Raw genomic sequence first — 18,448 nt, 5'->3', positions numbered from 1 at the left:
GTTTGTACTGACTTAAAAGTATTTATGATGATGCTTTATTTCCCCAAAATTAATCAATCAGAGAATGGATGACTAAAACACACAACAACTAATTTTATGCAGTATGATTTTCTTACTGCAAGGAATTGTGAGTCAAGTTATAAGGTCTAATCCTAGCCTTGACAGGCTTTAGTTTATGTGCCTTACTAGTTGCATTTTGTGGCCTCTCTATCCATTTATCTAAGTTTTCCTAGTGTAAAAATGGAAGATTAGTTTTCATTAACTACTGGATTTTTTAAATTGGTTTTAAATCACTGTTAATCTTTTGCTTTAACTCTGCCCCTTAGCCTTCTGTTGCCTCTGGGGATACAGAAGTCATTTCACCACTTACCTGGAGATTCTTCTGCCTTTGTTTTAGAGATCATATAGCCCTATTTCTTCTCACTGCTGTTATTTCTCTTCACTGCTGTAATTTCTCCTCACACAGTGTTTGTGCAGCACCTAACACAAAAGGAGCCTTCATCTACAGCCATCACTACCATCACAGCAGCAACCACCACAATAGCAGCAACAGTGTATATCACCATGTAACTTGCTGATCACTTGTAAAATATTTTCATAATTTTCACTGAATTTCTTCCTTCAGAGTCAATAGAAATAAAATGCTTACACTATAATTTAACAGGATAATTAAACTCAGACTAAAGGGAATTTTGATTTTTTTTAAATTATCAGAATATTTATACCATGTTCTGCTGCCTATGTGGTTCTCATCTGTGTATCCTGTCTTACTGCTAAAATCTTTTTGATGTGGACAACAATGATTGTTTTAATTTATATAATTAATTTCTTGTGTTCAGTATAATTGAAGTTATTTTAATTAAGTCACTTGCATATCCATTGGTTAATGGCAGAATGTCTTAGAGAATTTTTACAGTGATAGAAAGAAGAACAGTAAAGTAGGAGAGGGGGTGGAGAAGAAAACACCCTAACACACATGGGAAACAAGCTCCAGGGCATTGTCTCTTCCCTGCCTAGGCACTTTATCATGATTTGTTGAGATTGTGCAGAGAGATAGCATCCCTCAGCCTGACAAGTCCCAAATTATTAAATTTTTGCGTTTCTTATTTTTCTTTCCATGTGCCCAAATCATGACACAGGTGTGAGAGAGAGAGAGACTCAGTGTATGTCTATGTACACAAACACAGTATTAATATGATTATTCATAGTTGCATCACAGTAGTACTGGAGTTACAGAAAAATCAAAGTCCCTTCACCCACATTCCCTAGGCCAAAAGTCCTAAGTCCACAACCCACTGAAAGCAGGGAATATAAAGTGTTGGCTGAAGGAAGCTTGTGGCAAGACCAGGAACTAAGCCTAGATTTCTGGTGGCCCATTCAGATGCTTTGAAGGTGACACTATTTAAGAGAAATAATAAAGTCAAATAGGAAAGAAGGGTTAAGTATGATGCTGTGTGAACTCAAAGAGCTTAAGTGAAGGTCACAGGGCTCAATACTTGAAGAAGTTTAAGAGTCCAAGGATTCAGCCTTTAGAATTAATTTTTTTTCTAGGAGCTGGTTAGTCATATATTTGTTGCTCAGACACTAAAAGCTAACCAGCACTTCTAGGCTAAAGAAGAATTCTAATTGTGGATTAGAAAAAGTACAATTTCTCCCTTTCCAATGCAGGCGAAGACCATGCTCAAACTGAGCTTGAATCCAGCACCTGTGTATTTAATTTTCATCTTGAAAAAGAGAGACTATGTCATGCTGGAAAAATTGCACACTTTCTGCACTTAAAATGGGAATGATAATACTTCTCTGTCACTGAGGCATTGGAAATATATACAGTTTTGAGACACTAATATAAGTGGGACAAGATCTCCAGTGACAGTATTTTTACAAATTTGAAGTTCTATACACAGAATACAAAAGAGTAGTTCAGACACCAGAGCACAAAAAAATAAACAAGCTTGGGAATATAATGGAAAACAGCCAACATATGCATGCACCTTCCTTGTCCTCCTCACACCTTCCAAGGTCTCTGGAACATACTGTGCAAACACATTTTTCAATTGTCAGCCCTTCACACAGAGAAAGCCTCCTGTAGTATTTAAAGTTAAAAGAATACTGAGTGGTTGAATAAAATTTCAAAGCTCATGAGAACTCGTTCAAAACTTATTTCTTTATCAGTATGTGAAAAAATGAACCTCTAAAAAACAAAAAAACCAGTAAAATGTGATCCTGTATATCCAAAATAATTTAAATATATTATTACACTTACCTGAACTCTTCAGTTTATTAGGAATATCTGGTATTGCAGATCACTGCCTATTGAGGGAGTCCACTGCTGAAGTTTCTGAAACAAAGATGAGATACAACACCTATTTCCTGAACATACATGCTTTTTGTATCTATAACTTTACTCTGGTATGTTATCTCGGGGGAAGGAAAAAAAATAAAAAGGTTTGAAAGGCAGTGCTGCTTTTAATTTAATTAATATATCAATTTAAATAAAATAAAACTGCTTCTACTTTCTGAGAAAAGGCTTAAATAGCAAACTTGATGGAAGAAGCTAATGAAAACATATGTCATTGCCTTTACTTCTTCATTCTAAACATCACAGGTCGAACAGAACAAAGTTTACCTGCTACTTATATGCAGATTATGCCTATTAAAGGTGGTTGTGGTCTCTACCGCCACTGACCAGAACCTGGTTTTATTCTAGAATTCGTAACATCTGTCTAGTTTTCATACCAGTCTCTTCCATTAACTCCTTACGAAGCCTTTTCCAAAAATTCCTTTGCACACCTATTTCCCTTTCAGCAAAAAGCCAGACCAAAATAGAAAATTATTACACCCATTGAAATGGAATCAAATTGTCATGTCTCAGCCAAAGTTGAGAAAATTGTATTTTTCATTTGCAGTTAGAAACTAATTCCACAAACAATGGCCAATTAACTACTTTCTATAATACTGCTGTGAAGCAGTGAAGATTGAAAGAGAGGAACAGAAATTCAAAGCCTTGATGGCAGGGCAGAAATCTGTTAAGACATTCCTAGTTATCCCTCACTTTTACCTCCTGACCTTAAATTAGTGTCTGAAACAAGAGATGTTCTGTTTTCATCATCCACATCGATTGGGTTTTATTTTTGCTGTTAAGAGGACTGTATCCATGAATTTCAGAGGCAAGAGACAAAGCTACATGAATTCACAGTCCTGCCTCCTTTTTTTTATTTGCATTTAGCATCTAAAGAATCAACATAAAAAGCCCAGAGAGCTAATCACACAATAGTCAAAGGCTAAGGAACGCAGTTGCCAGTGTACACTTCTACTGCGTCCACAAATCCTCATGTATACAGATACCTTTTACTGTATACATTGACTAAAGCCTTGTACACAGAAAAAGCAAAGTACACAAGAGCCCTTTAAACAACAACAACAAAAAAACCCAAATAAAACCACTAAGTAAGTTTGCCAATATTAAATTTGGAGGAGTTGTTGACTCCCTGGAAGGCAGAGAGGCCCTGCAGAGAGACCTGGATAAATTAGAGAGCTGGGCAATCACCAACTGTATGAAGTGTAACGAGGGCAAATGCCAGTTTCTGCACCTGGGATGGGGCAACCCTGGATATACAGACAGACTGGGGAATGAGAGGCTGGAAAGCAGTGCCACAGAAAAGGACCTGGGGGTCCTGGCTGATGACAAGTTGAACATGAGCCAGCAGTGCCCTGGCAGCCAGGAGGGCCAACCATGTCCTGGGCTTCATCAGGCACAGCATCGCCAGCCAGGCAAGGGAGGGGATTGTCCTGCTCTGCTCTGCACTGGAGGAGCCTCACCTCGAGTTATGGGGGCAGCTTTTGGCAACATGATACAAAAAAGACATTAAGGCATTTGAGAGCATCCAGAGGAGGGCAATGAAGATGATGAAGGACCTTGAGGGGAAGCCATACGAGGAGAGGAGACTGAGGGGAGACCTCATTGCAGTTACAACTTCCTCAAGAGGGGAAGAGGAGGGGCAGGCACTGATCTCTTCAATCTGGTAACCAGTGACAGAATTCAAGAGACTGGCATGAAAATGAGTCAGGGGAGGTTGAGGTTGGATATTAGGAAGAGGCTTTTTACCCAGAGGGTGGTTGGGCACTGGAACAGGCTCCCCAGGGAAGTGGTCACAGCACCAAGGCTGACAGAGCTCAAGAAGCATTTGGACAATGCTTCAGGCACATGGTGGGATTCTTGGGGCTGTTCTTTGCAGGGCCAGGAATTGGACTTGGTGATCCTTGTTGGTCCCTTCCAACTCAGGATATTCTATGAACCTGTGATTCTAAGGTCAGTATTGTAGTCTTTTGGCTCGTTCAGAAAGAACGTCCCACATTTTAGCATAGAACCAGGTAACAAAATGGTGAAAGAGATGCTCAGACAAGACAGGTAGAGGTGACACCATGACAATAAAATAAGGTGCAAAGAGTAGACAATTTGCATAGCTAGTCTTTGATCTCAGTGGCTCTCTTCCTGAATAACAACAACAGCTGTCCTCCTCTGTAGATGAGTTAAATCAAGAAATGCCCTAAGGGGGAAGACAAGAATCTTGATTTTTAAGAAGCTGTGAAAAAAGAAAACAAGTGGTGACATGGTCCAAAAAAACCTAGAAATATATAAATAGCAACATTCTGACCCTTATGCAAGGATGGGCTTGTGAGTACAGTGTCAGAGAGAAGAAAGAAGGCTGGTTAATATGATCTACCTGATTGACTAGTTTTAATGGTGTAGCCAAAGCCTTAAAAACCTCTGATACAAAAATAAAGAAGGACATGCTGGACTCCATTACTTTCACCATAAAGCTGTCAATGTTTTGCCAAAGAAGTCGTTCGTTGTAGTGACTGCAACCTTGGCTCAAGTAAAATGACCTCAGCAGTGTCACAGCAGCTATACACCCAGCAGAGAAGAATGATTTGCAGTGAAATACAGGCAGGATAAACTGGCAGCCCTCAAGGGGCTGATTATAATCCAGAGTGTGTCGTTCTGCAGTGTAAGCAGTACAGGACAGACCCTTTCAGTCTGTTCTTGCTGTCGTGCACTCTCAAATCTCCTGGGGTTCCCTGGCAACACTGTCTATGTTTGTTCTCGATATAGGTGGCCCTTATACACGTAGCTCCATGGAATACTCCCAGCAGTAATGACTACTTTCCTAAGAAGGGTGTGTGGAATCACATGTGAGCTTGACTTCAGCTGAATTATTCGTGCATCGAAAGTTAAACACATGCAGAATCATGTTTCCAAGTACTGAGTATCACAGCGTAGAGAAAAAGGCTCTGTTTGCAGCTCTCCTACTTGTGCAGTAGGAGGATAGGATACACACTTCACAACAAGTACCAGTGTCCCCTTTTTAATTTGGCCAAAATCAAAGCTCTTCTATCCACTATATTATGAAAGGAAACAAAGCTGTTTTGTGGAAGGAAGCTATTATTTCATCTTATACCTGCAGGAAGCAGAAAACTGAAAACATTTGAGGATTTTTTCCTCAAAGATTTTCACAGAAGGTGCTACTGTCTCTTCTTCTCTCAAAAAAAAAACCAACTCCATCTAGATTTTCTTGTCTCCACGACTCTCAACCTCACCTCAAAATTACTTTTTAAACACACGCTTTTTCAGGCCCGTGTTTAGTAAAAAATAAATAAGTGTTTAAATATTTTCTTTAAAATCAAAATTACCAAAGGATAATTGATTCTTGTTTATAAAAAAAAAAGAAGAATGTTAGAATAGTGAATGCAAGAAACAAAGCAAAAATCTCTGCATTTTCAGGTATTAAAAAAACCCAGACTTGCACATACATGGGAAAAACAACAATTACAGAGCCACAGCTGTTCTCACCTGAGTGCCCATCCTCTCATTAACTCATGAGGGAATTCTATTATCTGGCAACCCAGAAGCTATTTACATACTTCTGCATTGCTCTGCTTTCTTTAGAGTCCAAAGGAGGAGCAACCTTAAAGCTCAAAATCGAAACAAGCACATAAGGAAATATTTCTGCTTTACCGTGTCAGCCCTTTCACCTTGTCACCACAGGTGAATGAGGAAAAGGTGGCAGAAGCAATGAAAAGATAACTCTTTCTTGGCAAGATATAATATTGCCATAACCAAGGACAACACTAAATAAACCCAGGTCTATTTCTAGCCGGAAAAGGAAGCAAGTCCCAATCTTAGAGCATGTGCTCTTGGGCCTTGCATGTTCATTGATCACACAGGAGTAATATATTCAATGTGTCAAAATTGCTATTCCCTATTTTACTGATCCCACTTCCTATCATCTCTCTATTTTCCACACTCAGATTGACTTCCAAAGTGCACTCCAGTTCTGCCTAAAGCATGACCTGCTTTGGCTGTAGCCTTCACTCACCTGAAAAGCCACAATTCACCATCCTTCATCTAAGGAGAGGTAATTTTGTGGACATACCTGGGAGTTTTCTCACTCTTGCTGATTTACTCACAGCCCTCTTCAGAACACCAAAAATATCTGACAAAGTTCAGCTATTTCCTATTCTTGCACTTGCTCATTAACTTTCCTTTGTGCCAAAAACAACATTGTGGATAGACATAAATTTTTCTTATAGTTCTGTTGGCTCTCTCCAAGTTTGTCTGTAGTCACTTCTCCAGAGTTAATCATTTCCTTCACAAAGTCATTAGATAATACTGGATTTGATTCTCACCACAGTAAAATCCTATTAAAAACCTGTATATTGTATTTTCAGTGTCAACATAAGGAGAAATAGCAGCATTTGCATTTAAGATGGATGACTAAGGAAAAAAATAAGAAAACTTTTTTCTTAATTTTGCTGTTCTTGGCAAAATGCACAGCTGTGACTCCCCAAATTCACAGGTTTAAATTCTATTTTCTTTAAAAATACTTGAAAATTTATCTTTTTCTTCACATTAATTTTAAGCCATAATACGTTTAAGTATTACCAGATTCTATAGAAAACATAAATCCTCAAAGGAACCTCTGATGCTTGGTCATGAGGGGATTGGGGTAAAAAGAGAGCACTAACAGTTTATAGGATGTTGGAGATTTAACTTTAGGTTTTTCATTGGAATTAGGCAGATGGCTCTGCACACTGGGTTATACCTGCTCTGCAACTGCATTTCATCTTCACTAGAAATTCTATTCTGGATCTACAACACCTTCCTAACAAAATTATTGCAGAATGTAGCATAAGTCTGGAAAAGTTTTGATTACAAGAAATTAATTTGTAAAGTAATTTCTTCATCAGGGAGCAAAACATCTCCATTTTATTACCTGTTCAAGAATATTTGTGAATTCTAGATTATATATCAGAGTGAAATACATTGAAACTACCGTTAATATTTCTCCTTAACTATTTCACATACAAAAAATTACAACACACAGGAGATACATCATAACTCACATCTTCATCTTTTTACTACGCCAATGGGCTGTGCTGACAGACTTGACTTTAATCCAACTCATTTAAATCTTCTGTGACTGTTAATTCTTATATTATCATGAGACAAAGTTCACCATTCAGCCTTTTTTGTAAAACTACAAGATACTTTGAGAACCAGAGGACATTAGTGAAGTGGCATGAAAGGTCCACAGTAAACAACTATTTCAGAAAGTGCTCAGAAGAGGAAGAGACTTCCCTTCTGGTTTATCAGACCCATGGTGAACACAAACCAGTTAACTACTGAAGTGCTCCCAGCCCTTCTGAAGCTCCACAGGGCTGCAAGGTAGATAATCTACTCTGGGTTAACTTTATTCAAGCATTCCTTATTATACAGGAAGAGCTCAGCCAGCACGATGTAGAGCTTTGCATAGCTACCTCAGCAGCCACGGTTTGGTGGAGGCACAAAGCCAACTAAATATCAGAAAGATCTATGATACCTCATGCACTATCACTGATTGCAAGGCACTGCTCAATACGTTTCTCTGATCATCTGAAAGACAAGCACAACTTCATGCCAAAAAGGCAATTACTGAACTGACCCCAGACATCTCCTCCCACTCTGATTTTGTAGGTACACAGGTGAGCAAGGATTAAATGGTCATGGGACCCAGGATATCATCTCAGGAATTGTTATCACCTGCTCTCATTGAATAACAATGTTTCATTTGGCAAATATAATTTCAGTAAATAAAAAAACTCTAGTTCCTCTGCTATTTTTTCTTAACCTTTTACCTCACCATTTATGGAAAGTCCACAATGATGACTTCCTTTTCTTCAGATCCTTCCCTCAACCCACTCTCTAACCTTCCTAAAGGGTATCCCACCTGAGGGTTGTCAGTGTTTTCTGGCAACCCAAAAGGACTCCATACTGCCTTTTCCTAGAAGGTCTTGGGAAAATTCCACTTTCTACCCAACAGGCAAACACAAAGTCCCATCAGTATTGTCATATTATGCCTCTTTTTGTATGACATACTGCTATCCCTGATCTCCAAATTGTGGATTTTGCCTACTTTTAGCTTTTAAGTTAAAGGGAAAGTGTGTTGTTTTGGATCTTGGACAGTTTCAAACTCACAGCTGATATTTAGCAAGATAGAAATAACAGTCTGCATTTTTATTGTATAATTATGGGAAGAATGCACACAAAAGGTCACAGTCTATTGCCCTGCATCTTAGCTCAAGTCTTCAGCTGCCATAGGTTTGTAGAAGCCAGAATCAGCCTCACCCAAGGACAGTCTCCCTTATGAGGTCCAGTGGTTCACAGTGAGTTCCAGACAGGACTCCATTCTGGAGCAGTGAAGTGCCTTTCTTTGAGTATTTCAGCACTTCCTCTTCTGTCTGGAACTTCTAAAACATCATAAAGAAGGAATGTAGCAGTGGCTGTGAAAGCCTGACTGAAGCTTTTTACCTAAAAATTACTTGCTGTGTCAATGCTAGCTATATTTGCTTCTTTTCTTAGAGCTCAGAGTATTTGAAGATGTGGCTACACGACACCTCAAGAACTGGAAATAAATTTTTATTTTAAAGCTTTGGGGGGAAAAAAGGGCCAGAAAACATTCCCCAGAACTAAGGCTCAAAAGGCAATGAAAATTTCCCTTACTATTTTTTTATTACAATTTTGTGCAATGAAATAACATGGCCTTAAGTCATGCCAGGAGAGATTCAGATTAAATATTACATAAAATAAGTTGCCTAGGGAGGTGGTGGAGTCACCATCTCTTGAAGTGTTCAAGAGGTGTCTGGATGTGACACTTGAGGATGTGGCTTAGGGGTGACTATGGTTCTAAATTGGCAGTTGGACTAGATGATCATGGGGGTTTCTTCCAACATTAAAGTTTCTGTGATTCTCTGTGATTTGTGCTTATTCAAGCGTCCACAGTCTTTGAGGACTGATGCATGAAGGCTGGGTGTTCTGAGCCAGCAAGGGTGTGCTTACTAGACAACCAGTGAAAATTTTAAACACACTGTTGTGTGTGTTTAGTAGGCCTTCCTACTGCCATGGCCCACATGGCCCAAGAATGCACTTTGGCATTAGAATGGAAATTATCTACATATGTATTAAGACACTGACAACAACCAAATATGTGTGTGTGCATACATGCTTATCTGGACATACTTATTTTCCATAAGACAGGTGTTCACAACTAAGTAATGGGTACATAATATATATTTCTAATGGAGAAATATTATTGTTTCATTAGGAAATCCCAGAATGTCAGGAAAGTATGTTGTAGAAATATCTGTGCATTGGCCCTATTCTGAAATCCTTTTTTCAACTATATTTGTCCACTGTTAGAGGCATGACATTAAGCTAGTTGGACCTTTGATTTTAAAAAATATTTTCAGTATTTTGTTGCAAAAATTATGACATATGGTGAGCAGTGAAACACATCCAGCCCTTATAGGAGATGTTCTTGGGATGATCAGAGCAAAAGTATCAGTGCTTGTACATGGATACCCCAGTAGAGAAAAATACCAGAAGGACTTGTATCTACTTAATTCAAATTCTTTTTTAATTGAAGAATTCTGTCATTGAATAGCTATACACTGCAATATGTAAGAGAGATAATTATTTCCTCTTTACTTCTCCAGTTGGGCAATATAGCACAGAGTATTCAGCCCAGATTTTGAGAATAGTTACAATGTGGTAAAAATGTGGTAATCGATTTTGATTTTCTGAGAGTGTTAAAAGGAAAATAAACAAGGTTTTACATTAAGAAGACTATCAGTTATTTCCCGTTCCTTGGGGCACTCACAATTTATTTCAGAAGGCAGAGAAATAGCTTTCTGCTTGGTACCTTTGAAAATTATTAATTCACCTAAGGATTCCAGCTGGACCTAATTTGAGTCACCAGTTAATGTGGTCATTTCTGTTTGTATAAGTGGGAATGATCAGACCATCTCATGTGTTGGATTCTGGTCTGCAGCACATCATAGTATATTTCAAAAACAGTATTAAGCTTAGCTCTATAGATCCCTGACCTTTCTTTGAAGAATATTTGCAGGGATGAAGGAATAACACAAAAAAGGCTTGTGATAATGGTACTTGTGGCAAATAGTACAGGGATAAAGCAGCAGGAAATACTCGTTTCACCCTTTTGTTGTATATTCCTCTAGCTGAAGCTCAAGAGAGGTGCAGATGCAATCTGCTGACCAGCTGACATTCTCATATCAAGTTTCTTTTAAAAGGTATCCTGCAGACCCATGCCAGCTGCTGCTGTCGTGACTTTTTGATAGTTATCCTTCCAAAGCCAGGCTGTTAATTCAAAAATCTTCAGTTTTGACTAAAGTATAGAATTGTTTGACAAATACATTCATAAATTCAGGGGTAGGATTGCAGAACCTCAAGCACCAAGCAATAACTAAGAACTTTTAAATACCATTACCTACACTGCTGTTCCATCCTTGTTAAATTACTGGAAGACTGTTAAGGTATCTACTGTTACTGGATTATGTGAAGATTTATTTCATGCCTAAATGTGAACAAATAAATTCATCTATACTGCCTCTTCATTTTTAAAGATTCAGTTAAATGTAACCTGCCTCTTGCAAGTAGAATTTTTCTATTTTACACAGAACTTTTATATTTTTTCATTCACAGAATTACACTAGTAGTATAAAACTGAAAACACTTTCCACTGTACAAGGAGGGGAGAATTTACACCCTCTTCATCTTGTCACTGCTTCTTCACAACATCCAGGTAACTATAAAAATACATATTTATTTCTGTAGGCATTTAGACTTCAGGGTATTTCCCAGTATAATCTTATGCTGGTCTCAAAGTCAAGCATACATATTTTGAGGTAGCTTTTTAATGACTAACAAATGTCAAAGAGAAAAGGTGTACCTATTGGCTGTCATGAGGATGACCAGTCTACTTCCATAAATCACTAAATGTGACTAAACCAATATTTGTAAGGAGTCTATCACTTTGACTATGTACAATTTTCCTTGGAAAGCACAAAGATACAGCATTTACTACTCATGTTTATACAGACTTAAAAACTATCTCCGTGACTATTTTAATGAGCCAGCTGCCAAATAGTTCACTGTGTTGTAATTATGCTCTATTCTAGTTTAGCATTTTGTATACCTTTGTATACATTTCTATCAAGACGGTGACTCATCAGTAACAGATTAAGTAGTGAGACAATATTTGTAAATTGCATCCATACAGTAGGGACAAGATAAAAGAGAGAAAAATACACTAAAGATGCAAAATTCAGACCTGATTAATATAAAACTTCAGACTGGAACTGAAGTTCAAACGTGTGCTGGAAGTTAAGCTCTGGACAGAAAGAGAATATCTTACCTAAGTGTATCAAAAATCTCACAGGCTGTCTTAGGAAAGTTTCAGCTCATAATTACAAAACTTCACAAAATCCTAATATTTCCACTTTCTTGATCTATCACACATCTAATTCATATAAACCAGCATCATGCTGCAGAATTACGAGTCACATCAATGTATGCTAGTCTGGAAAACTGTATCCTTTTAAGTTTTTTACTCAATCAGAAAAAACATGAAAGCAGGCTAGATCTGAAGTGGTTAAATAGAACTGAAATGCCATTCTGCCCTGTTTTCCTGCCTTGGAAATGCCCTCTTCCAAATTCTGCTTGAGCATCCTGCCCTTAGCAAAGTCCCTGAAATATAGAACTGAAGGTTATAAGAACATCCTCATTTGCATCCCAGAACAGGTCTTCGAAGCTGCCATCACTCTTCCACTTTCAACTGAAAACACTGGCTTTTTCCTTGCCTCTCCCTCTGGAATATTTTAATTCTATAGCTATGTTATTTAACTTGGTAAAGCATTTGTTTCGGGTAGTATGTGGAATGAAAGACATTATAGAGGTTAACATTCTATTCTATTGCCTCTTACTTCTCTGAATAGATAGTATCATTGACACAAATGGCTGAAAAAAAAGTCATGAGAACTGAAGATGTGTGGGCACTGAAATATTTCAAGAATTGAATAATGCTTTCCTTTCTCTGTTTAGTCTGACAGACAACAATGTGTCTTGAACTCTTTGGGACTGAATGATGGAGAAGATGAAAAAGACATTTGAGAAATGCTTTTCTTATTCCAAATGCTTCACTTTGCCTTTTTAAGAGTGTGTCCAAATTGGGCATAATGTTTCTTTTATTAAGGGAAATGTACAAGCCACGTAAATAGTCCTAGCTACAATCCAGTTCCATCCTTCCTGCCCTGCAAATAATGACTGCAAGTTTAAACTGGTCTTTGGTTCTTCAGGAAATGTTATTTTATTGTAACTTCTAATTGTGAATTACAATTATATTTGTAATTGGAGAAGCCTGTGGTTTTTCTTAGCATGAGGAAATCTCTAGCATTTCTAGTAGCCAAAAACCTTCAGGCTTCTAGGAAATATCCAGATTTCTTTCACAATGTAAGCTAGGGCCAGAATATGAAACTCCTCCTTGAATGATGACAGCAAGATCCTGCTCACAACAGAGAAGAATTTGCCAGTGTAATCTTCTCAAAGCTGAGCTCTTAATTTTGTAGAAGTTCACAAAATAAGAAGATAAACATTTTATTTATATTTGTTTGTTGCAGCCCTGGTCTCTTCCAGTGCAGACCATGGTCTTCATAATGTGGGCAGTACGAGTACATGGTCCCCTCAGTGCCTGGGAACTCAGCAGCTGCCTGCAGCACCTCGTGCCCCAACTTTCCTCCACAGAATGCCTGCAAGGTGAGCCAAGGGCAGAAGGTGTGGGTCTTTTCCTCATTCATTGAAGATACACAGAGAAGCAGCCAAAATGACCCACAAAAGTGACACTTTACCAGCTGAAAGTACAGCAACAATGGCTGGAGATCAATCATTGATGGATGTACTAGGTTAAGATCTCTATCCTACATACTCAAGTAGCAACTTGCTTTATACCTTTCTTAGCATTACATTATACATTTTTTAGCTTGTTCTATCTAAAGGTAACACACTACAATATGATAATGATTTTTCTAAAGATGTGTTCAAACTCACAAAGATCGAAGGACTTTGAATCAGTTAAAATCTCATCATTTTCATATATAACATTTGCCTGAGTCACACTAAACCGATATCTTAAGTTTCTCACAAGCTTAAGAATACAAATAAATGTTTTTGGAATACACATTTTCTGTCTATTTTTCTAAAAGCATCTTCCCTGAGCTTGCGGATGATGAATGAAATTGACACTTGCAGTGCCGTCAGCTAGCCTAGACAGACCCAGATGGATGTGTTGCTCTGAAATCTCATAGTCCAGAAAAACTGCAGGGATTCCCCATGAAAAGGAATCTGGAAGTCATAGGAAACCTGCTAGAGACAGTAGTCTTAAGGTCCTCTGGCTATCTGAACTCAAGGACTTTCAGACATATTATAGTAAATTTTAAGAAAAACTCCCTATAGAACCTGCAAATTTTAAGATTAAGAAATTGGAAATGTCTGAAAGAATATGTGAATTTAAATTTCAGAACAAATATATTGTGCCCTTGATAGGTCATTTATTATACTGTAAAGAAGGACTTGGGGATATTTGGTGGATGAGAAACTGGACATGAGCAAACAGTGTGCACTTGCACCCCAGAAAGCCAACCATATCCTGGGCTGCATCAAAAGAATCCTGACCAGCAGGGCAAGGAAGGTGATTCTGTCTCTCTATTCTACTCTCATGAGACCTCACTTGGAGTGCTGCATCCATCTCTGGATGCTCAGCAAAAGAAAGACATGGACCTGTTGGAGCAAGTCCAGAGGAGGGCCACAAAAATGAAGCACCTCTCTTGTGAGGATGGGCTGGAAGAGCTGGGGTTTGGGAAGTCCTTACTGCAATCTTTCAGTAAAGGGGATTTATAAGAGAGATGAGGACAGCTTTCTAGTAAGGCCTGTTGCAGTAGGTTTTTATACTAAAAGATGGTAAATTCAGACTAGATATAAGGAAGAAATTTTTATGAGTGTGGTGCAACCCTGGAACAGGTTGCCAGAGAAATTGTGGATGTCCCATTCCTGGAATCAAGGTCAGGTTGGATGGGGTTCATTTCAGAGGCAGTAGGACTAGATGACTTTTAAACGTCCCTTCCAATCCCAGCTGTTTTATGATTCTATATTCTTAGCAGATCTTCCACATCAAAAATGTTACAGAAGCCTAAAATGCTACAAGTTATTTTAAGAATCCACCTTCAGTCTGGCTAAGACTAATTTCCTAACACCCTACAATATATCTCAAGGAGGTAACTATTTCACAATACCCTTTTTCTGTAGAAGTGGCAGCACTGTATTTGCAAGAGTTACATGGAAACGCACATCACCTTGCTTGAGAGATGTCTGAAAAAACAGCTGTTTTTCCTTTGCACTGCAGCATGAAACAGGGACTGAGTGAGTCAAGTTATAGAAATTTTCCTTTCTAATAAAATTGAGGTTAGACATGGAAAATTATCACATGAACAAATGAGAGCGTGAAGCTTAATAGAAACATTTCAAAGAACTCAGGGAATTTGCCCATCCTACTCCTGAAGAAAAGTGACTAAAAAAAAAATAATACAATTGTATTTTCTTATGACCCAAGTTATAATGGTTTTAAATTGTTTTAAAAATCCATAGGTTGGGCAAATCTTATTTTTAAACAAAGACATTTCTAAAAACTTTAGACAGGTACAATATTTTAGACATTTGTTACTTGCTACATGTGATCAGTTTTAAGTAGGCTATAATTTGTTTTGATATGCCCATGTACACTTCTGACACCTTAAAAGAAATTACAATCATTGTCTCTGACATTTCAGCAGCATTAACAGATTTTAAAAGAAATACTATGTTTTTATTTAAGAAACATTTTGTCCCCAAGAAGGAAATCATTTGCTTTAAGGCAGGGACTTATAAAACAACAAATCTAACACTTTTTTTCTTGTCTGCTCCCCTAGCTCCACAACAAGCCATGAAAGGACTGTGCCCTAGAACAGGGAAGACCCTACCCACAGCTTGTGCTTTAGTGGTGGCATAGGCCTGCCCAGTAGATCCAAAAAGCCTTTTTCAAACTTTTAATGTTGTAAGTCTTGGCTTCACAGTAGGAGCGTGAGACCCCTTCCAGCAGGGTGGGGAAGCCCAGTCAGGCTGCAGACCTGGAATGTGCAGCCCTACCCTGAAAATGCTCCTGCAGCTACCTAACCCAGAGCCACAGATGCTGCTTGGCAGCGTTAAATCTGGCCACGTTCAGAATCCAGGTCAGGCTCAAATTCTCTGAAAGTTTGTTAAAAATGAGACATTTTGGACAACACATTCAAGACTCAACAAAAAGGCATTTTAAAAGTAAATTCTTTTACTGTGCAATTCACAACAAATACCAACTGTGAGTTAGCTCATTACGTATACAGCAAAGGATTGAATTTTGGCTACCTTCAGTAATTCAGTCTATTGCTCTTTCTAAAGAGAATATCAGTCTCTAGCGAGATACTAATTAAGCTTCTTGTTTCTCTTGATACCTATGTGAGTGTTATCACATTATCAGTTTTTTTTTTTTACAGTCACTAATAGGTATTCTCACAAAAGCCTCTAACACAGGGAAAATAATTATCGCCACTTTGAAGCCAAAGTATAAAACAGTGTCTGTAATGTACGTGGTTGGTACCAGGGTATTTGTTGATGCACCAGAGAATTAACCTGATTTTTGAGTTCCTACTCCAATCTGCTTTGCTGACCTTAGAACTTCTGTTTCCATCTTTTTTTCTCCCTTACTGCAACAGTACAGTCTCAGTGCCACATTTTTGTCTTTCAGCTGCATCTATTTGAGTCAGTATCCCAAAACAAGAACAAAGTGGTTATACTGCAATGTGAATTTTCAGAATGTTTATCTGGTTATAGATATATGAATGAAAATAACGTATGAGCATATAAATAGAAAATTGGAGCTTTATTGTGGCTTCTTTGAAAGCCTGGAATGCATCTCAGAAGACAGAAACGGAAACCAAAAAAAAGTCTTTATTCCAGCTGATAAATGTTTGTTCTCTCCATTTGTAAATCCATGGCAGAGAAGGCTGATGAAACAAGCCCACCAGCAGTGGCTAAATATATTAATTTAACTTTTATTTTGAACATAAGAATATTTTTTTAAAAATCCAAAACTGGGTTTTTAAGGTGTTTAATTAATCATCATATAGATGGAAACAGCTAAGAATGATGTGTTAAATGCTGAATTATTCTGAGAATTAATATGATATTTAAATTTTTTTTTGCCAGAAACATTAGATTTTTTTCTTTTGTTAGCTGAATGTGGATTTTGAAATAGAATTAATTCCTACAGAGCTGCTTTTGAGGGTCAGAAAAATATAAACTATGGCCTCAGACCATCTTGTGTTACACAGTGATTCCCCAACAAAGAAGAGCCACCTCGAGGGACTTTCCAGACCCTTTTCCTGTGATTGTGGGTTCAATTATCCCATACACCACTAGCAGCATCTCCAAAACCTAGAAAAGTTTATTCTTGTTCTCAGTTTGAGATTAGAGGTATAAAGGACATCCAGAAAAGGTAAAAAGCCAAAGTGCTGAGGTGGATCCCACATGACTTTGTAGGTATTTGCACTTTAGTAAGTTCAGTACAAGTTTAATTCCCAATTCTATTCTCCCAAAGTCTTTTGGGGAGACAAGGACATCACTGCCACATGTGTGGGGTGGGAGTGTTTATGGAGCTCCAGCACCATCCCTCCTCATCGACCCTCAGTGCTCCACTTGCCTGTAATGCAGATAGGATATTTAGAAGCAGAACCTTTTGTTCTAGGAGAGGAAGGGCTACAGTGAGTCCTAATCCTTTGTTTTTGGCATCACAAGAGTATCCACAGCAACTAAATGTGATGTGATACAGAAAGGAATGTGACTTCAAGTGCCAGCAGCTGGTGAATGCCTGAGGTGCAAAAATCCTGTTGTCATGTGGATACCCCCAGCAATGCCATATGAATGAAGCAAATGAAATACACACCTCTAAAATACGAACAGAAAAAGGTTGGTTTTGGCAAGTGTCAGTTCTGCCTCAGACTTTTGTCGCTTTAGCCACCACAACAAAGATGGCAACAAAGTCCCCAAGGCACCTCTGTCAGTCACTGGATGGCTATTTATTTGTAAGGTAAGTGGGAAATAAAAGTAACTACATCAAATTACTTCATTTCCCATTGTGTTTTCAGAGTTCACTTATTATCTGTGTTAAATAAACAATACAGATGAGAAAACCAAGGATAAACCCGAAGTGTGGAGAGCAGTAAACTACTTACAAATTAGCCCTAGAACTTGGGATTTGGGAAAGTTCTTTTCCCAGACTCACCTCAGATTTTCCTTAAGAGTATGACAAAGACCTTTTTGTTGTGTCTTTAGAATACCTAGCACAATGGGGCCCTGATCCATGACTGCAGCCTCTGGGCATTGCCACAGTACAAACAAATAACAATAGCTTGCAGCCAAAGACATTGCTGGGAATTGCTTAGTAGGCAAGCAAGCTTCTTATAGAAGTGTGTGCTCTGAGCACTTGCTCAGTTCACACAGCCTGGGTTTTCAGAGCACTCTTTGTTGAAAAAAGCAACTGTTAGAAATATTCTCTTGACCCTGAATGAGGGCCGAGAAGATAGAAGATATTAGAGCCACTTTTCTGTACATATTATATCACTGTATTTATATACATATTATATCAAAGTATTATATCATTCTGTATATATTATATCAAAAATATTCCGGGATGTGAGTTTGGTGTGTGTTTGACCAAGGCCTGCTCCAGTGTCACAGCACTTATGTAAAACACCCATGGAGCAAACACACAGTAGGAAATAATTACACTACACGTCTACTTATTTATGTAGTGCATAAATAGACACGACTGGGAAAAAAAATCTGCTGTTTAAGGCATTGGCTGTTACACTGAAAACATGTACCTGTTTCCTGGCACTGGCACAGATATTTGCATTCCCTTTGGCAATTTGCATCTTTCTTTTCCTCCTTAAAACAAAAGGAAAACAAGAATACTTCTCCTGCCTCACA

At 38.2% G+C, this 18,448-nt stretch overlaps 1 long non-coding RNA gene across 1 annotated transcript in view; it reads left to right on the top strand.

Annotated features, from left to right (window-relative positions):
- Positions 1 to 13,571, top strand: part of LOC108447787 — a 27,598-nt gene extending 14,027 nt beyond the window's left edge. Inside the window, exon 2 of the long non-coding RNA XR_001863568.1 lies at positions 13,015 to 13,571. This is a non-coding gene — a long non-coding RNA (uncharacterized LOC108447787). The remainder of the gene's footprint in view (positions 1 to 13,014) is intronic.
- Positions 13,572 to 18,448: the final 4,877 nt, after the last annotated feature.

This window comes from Corvus brachyrhynchos, unplaced genomic scaffold (assembly GCF_000691975.1).
Source record: "Corvus brachyrhynchos isolate BGI_N302 unplaced genomic scaffold, ASM69197v1 scaffold120, whole genome shotgun sequence".
Taxonomy (NCBI): domain Eukaryota; kingdom Metazoa; phylum Chordata; class Aves; order Passeriformes; family Corvidae; genus Corvus; species Corvus brachyrhynchos.
This window is presented reverse-complemented; position numbering and strand designations above follow the sequence as displayed.